This window comes from Silene latifolia, chromosome 11, assembly GCF_048544455.1.
Source record: "Silene latifolia isolate original U9 population chromosome 11, ASM4854445v1, whole genome shotgun sequence".
Taxonomy (NCBI): domain Eukaryota; kingdom Viridiplantae; phylum Streptophyta; class Magnoliopsida; order Caryophyllales; family Caryophyllaceae; genus Silene; species Silene latifolia.
The window spans coordinates 111,843,851-111,849,388 of NC_133536.1; the positions used below are offsets into that span (position 1 = coordinate 111,843,851).

General features: G+C 36.0%; 1 long non-coding RNA gene across 1 annotated transcript; it reads right to left on the reverse strand.

The window, feature by feature from the left end:
• Positions 1–2,450: 2,450 nt before the first annotated feature.
• Positions 2,451–5,112, reverse strand: LOC141615029 (uncharacterized). The gene is made up of 4 exons (XR_012529560.1): positions 4,816–5,112; positions 3,756–3,907; positions 3,422–3,484; positions 2,451–2,712 (listed from the first exon to the last, which is right to left on the reverse strand). It is a non-coding gene; the product is annotated as an uncharacterized LOC141615029 (long non-coding RNA).
• Positions 5,113–5,538: the final 426 nt, after the last annotated feature.

A 5,538-nucleotide genomic window follows, 5' to 3' on the forward strand; every position in this document is an offset into this window, starting at 1 on the left:
TAAATCAATCATCATGCAATTCCGTTACTCATACCAACATATAACCATGCAATCTATTCACCTTTCGCCACCGCATTCTCCACATTATTTATCCACCAATCCATGCAACATACTATCCAACATATATATATATATATATATATATATATATATATATATATATATATATATATATATACAACAATAACTTAAATAAACACATAGCGATCCTATGACACTCCCCATAGTGACCGGTTCAAAGTTATAGGGCGAGATCGCGACTTTAGGACGTCTTCCAAGCCTTTGCATTAGCTCCTAACAACTCCTACCCCGTTTCATTTTATTTTGAGTCTCTAGATTCCTTGGGTTCATTAGTTACAGGTTCCAAAATCGTCGCGCGCTCTGATACCACTTTATAACACCCCCATACACCAAGTGCCTTACCAGGACCACCTAATGCACGGGAATGCTACCATCTCAGTTACCCGAGGCAAGTATATCAAAAGGACCATAAAAGAACGTACTTTATTAAGTAAATTTAAGGCGATACAAGTCCAAACCAAAACTGTCAAAAGAAAATACAACTGTTCCAAAATGTTAAATCAAATAAAGTAAATAAATGTTTAAGACACAGCGGAATACTTCTAGACATCTCGTGGTGACTCAACGCAGCTATCCCTTGCGCGTCCATCTCATACCTGCTCAATAACTGCTCACCATCCCCGAATGGATTACCATAGTTTTTAAAACTTTTAAACGGGGTCAGTTACTCATTACACAAAACACAATATACAAGATACATATACACATAACCCAAACTCCGTCACAACTCCACACACCTGACTACACAGTAAATTGTGCAGTCCTTCCAAAATACCCATCATAAAAGATATTCGTCGCCGCCAGTGGGGGACCGCAGCCGTTCCCACCTAAGCCCCGCTCATCTCATCCGAGCGATAACCCATGTTCCTTAATGTGCACATCCCCTCTGTGGCGGGTTTCAAAGAGGGCAAATCCAGGGCAAGAAGCCACTTCCGCAAGTGACTCCACTCAGCCAAGGACGCACCTCGCGAACCACAGACAAACAATCACAACCAACTACGATATCAACAATTACCAATTCCAATACGATATAGACAAATGTTATTAATCAACAACCACCAGCAATCAATCAACCAATCAACATATAGGTAACCAATAACTGAGTAGGAAATCCTACCTGGAATAAGCAATCACAAGACCGTCACAAGCAGCTAATCAATAATGCTCCTCTACGAAACCTCCTCCTATAATCACATAATCATGCTATTACCATCTAATACAACAATATACTCCCAAACCCCTAATCTACCCAATTAGGGTTTTAAACAAAAATAAAGGAAACAATATAAAAACTATACAAGGATCTTATTCTCGACATGACGAACTCAACTGCGTAAAGAACGCGACGATCCGACAACCTTAGCCGTTGAGATTTGATAGAAACGCGGCGAATGAAAGTAACGTAACTTGTTTTCTCTTTAAAAGGTTTTAGGAAAGGTGAAAAGTGATAAAGAAAGTGACGGAAGGCTTAATATAACAATCTCGCGTTATTAACAAATCCCGGCTAAAACAACCCGCAAAACCATCTTACTAGATCGAGTAAGTGAAGTACTCGATCGAGTGCCCCTTACTCGATCGAGTGACACACATACTCGATCGAGTACCCATCAAGCAGACTAATATTTCGTATAAAAACATACTTAATCAACAAAGTAAGCCCACTCGATAGAGTATCCAAAGACATAGAAAACCGTAGTATTACAACATGCCCCGACATTTGATGAACCTCATATTTACTTATTTTTTATTCCTGAAATTTGCAGCATTAGATTGAGCTTGTCAGGTGTATCTGGAGGGTCCACATTCACATATGACTAGGATTGTATTTGTCGTCTTCCTAAGGAAGTAGTTATGCCTTTATATGTTTTTACGTTATTCGATCATATTGGACATATCGTCTCTTGCTTGTATCCTTCTTTTTCGCTAGTGATTGCAGGGAATTATGTTCCGTCTTCTCATTTGATTTGTATGCTTGTTTGTTTTGGCTTTTTTCGCAGAGAATTATATCACCACTACAAAACTCGTAATCCACATCGGACATTTTGGTATATGGACATCGGATACACGCCCGATGTAGAGTTTGGTCATGTCTATTGTGGGTTAATGTACATCGGATTTTTAAACCGATATCCATTAAAATTTACACAACGGATTTCTATATATCTGATGTCTATATGACATATAGACATCAGCCTTTTTGGAAGTTTGATATCCATTCCTTGCCATAGGCATCAGATATCTAAATAGTCTGATGTCTATTGTAAAATATAGGCATCGGTTTTTTATAAAAATCCGATGTTTATAATTATTAATTTTTATAAAAAAAATATATATTACTATATTATTACCCAATACATTAGTACTACACATGATCAAAAATGCAAAAGATGATTCAATAATCAACAAGTATGTTTATACAATCAATCGATTATCTAAAGTCAAATACGAAAAGATCCAAATATATTAAGACAACTAACCTATCAAAAAAAAAAAGAAACCAAGTTATAACATAACTTGATGTAAAAAAAGGTCCTCGGCCAAATGGCGGCAATTAGTACTCCTGATTTTGCATAGTAGATCTTCATTAGCAATAAATCGGCATAGCCCTCCCAAAAGCCTTACTGCCTTAACCTGTCCAAATTATGAAGGTAATTATAATTATCGAGACTAAAGAAGCTACCGGCGGCAATTAGTACATCATCAATTTAACGTATATTCATCCAAGGAAGAACTTCGAAAAATATCCAGAAACTAAAGAAGCAATTCTTAAAAAAGAACCCAATGGTTTAGAAAACCATTCAGTACGAATGCACTTAGTGACCAAAATTTAAGCATAGTAATAAGTTACCTATTGAAAGGAGAAAAAAGTACTTGTATCTGAGGGGAAAAAAGCAGAATTTAACGTTAATGTATGTGCTAATGCCTTCATAAACAAGGGACTTGTGAGAGATGGGTTGTACAAAAAAAAAAGCAGAGTTTAACGTTAATGTATGTGCTAATTTAACGTTAACCTATACATAAATAGAAACCGATATGTAAACTGACTAGATATTTAAAAAGAAGGCTGAAAAGGCCAGACTACTTGGCAACCTCAGATTCGCTCATCTCCCATTGCACATAAGACCAAGAGAATCTGGTTCGACACACCAAAGTTAAACGAGAAAATAAAATGTCAACATAGAAGATCCTATATAAGTCGCCAATTAAAGAATAAGCAAGATTCATACATCACAATTGCTTGTATGATACTCTATATCCAAACATAGTCTAAAACTATATAAGCAAATGAAAGTCTTAGTATAAAGCTTAAAGCCTTCAACAAAATTAGAATATACTTTACATATGAAATAGAAGGCTTAACCAACCCTCGTTGCAAATATTCTGGTCCTTTAATTACCTTAATCTGCAACAAAAATAAAGAGAATGTAATCAACACACAATTACATTACTAATTAGGTAGCACCCGAAAAATTGACCTCATTTTGACGTCCTCATTTTATTTAGTCTTACAACCAAAGGCTCACAATCTGAATTTACATCTAGATACAACTACTTTAAACTGTACATTAAACAGTAGTTTTTTTCACAGATGAGGGATTTTCTCAGGACATGAAAAGAAATCGAGCATAAGATACACAAGAAAAAAATAACAATAACTAAATTGTAGGACATACCGCTGGTAGAGCTCCATAGCCTTTGCACCTCTTACAAATTCAATCACCATGTAATAGAAACATTTTAATTTGAAAATAAAACAAAGAATAAGAAAGCAATTGGTTTTACTTTCAGAGTAGACAGGGATTTGTCGACTGTGTTGTTCCAGCACCTATAAAAAAGAAACTTATAAGAAACAAAAAACAAGCTACCGAGTAATAAAAAACATCATAGCATAGGAACAATTCTACAAAAGAACACAATAAGTCCTTCCTCCCCCTCCTAATCCCAAGGGCTCTTGCTAGTATATCTATCAGAAACTATAGTAGTTAGTCTTATAGGGCAAATTACATGACAAGCTAAGAAATAACATGTAGCATCCATGGTTGCCTGGTACTTTTCCCAGCTAGCATTGAATCTTTTATATTCTTTCCGTCAAAAGCATTTGTTTACCTTTGATTAAAGTAACCCTCACAAAGAATAAAAAAAGGTAAACAAATGAATGAGACGGAGGAAGTAACTTTATTATGGCCGAAATATAACTAGGAAAAAGGAACAACAACCAAAAACAACAACACTTGAAATAACACAATGGGGCATTTCAACAAATAGTTGAGGTGCATTAAGAAATAACTGCAGTACAACTATAACATCATCACATGTGGGTTGACATTATGACAGATAGAAAACAATAGAAAAAATGAACAAATGAGAAACACCATTTGATCTAAACATTTGTGTGATCTATCATTCAAATACAACAAATGAATCACAAATCAGATGTCACAAAATCGTTCCATAACAATTTAACATGAAGAATTTTCTACCAACTTCATAATTAATTGAAGATTACTTAAGAATCTCGGTTATTGTAAAGTTAAGGACAAACCCCAGTGGCAGTATCCAAGTCCAAGGGCACGACAAATCCCAAAGATACTACAATTTTGTTGAGGTCCAGAAGATACTACAATTAGAGCATAAACTCGTATCCATAAATCAATATAATAAAAATCAAAACCAAAATTGTAAAAACCCTAAATCAGTAAACTAAAATTGGAATAGAAAAAAACCTTGAATTACCTTAGATCCGGTGTTGATGGCAGGAGGTTCTGATAATGTGGGGGCTAAAGACGAAAAATGGCGGCGGCCGCATATAATAAGAATGAACGGTTGTGATGCGTGCATTTTATATAGACTTATTGTACCATATTTGCACGCATCTCTATGCATTTTGTGTAGTATTTAGCTACAAATGTCCCCCGAGTTGTCTACTTTGGCTTCTCTTGTATTATTTGCAGGTATGAACCGGAGAGGAGTGTAAGCAAGCCTAAAACATGTCCCTATGCATGAATTTAGGAGATGAGTTGAGTCGGAGCCTAGAGACTACTATTTTGAGATGCACATAGAAGTAAGGTAGCTAGGCAAGTAAATGAAGAGCTTCAAGTTACTAGTGCCTAATTTGAAGAGCTATATCATGAGTTTTAGAACATATTTTTTAGTGAATCTAATTGGAGATGAAAGCTTATCCTCTTAGCTTTCCAACTCCACTAGAAACGCTCTGTTTGCACAAGTAACGAAAAAATGGCGGCCGTTTGAAGTTCAGTGCGCGAAGCAAGAATTGTGCGCTGAAAAGTACTCGATCGAGTACTATCTTGTTCGATCGAGTACCTAATGTTCTCGATCGAATGGTGCCTTTTTGATAGTGTTTGATCGAGTACCTAATGTCCTCGATCGAATGGTGCCTTTTTGACAGTGTTCGATCGAGTACCTAAAGTCCTCGATCGAGAGGTTTTTGCTAGGAGT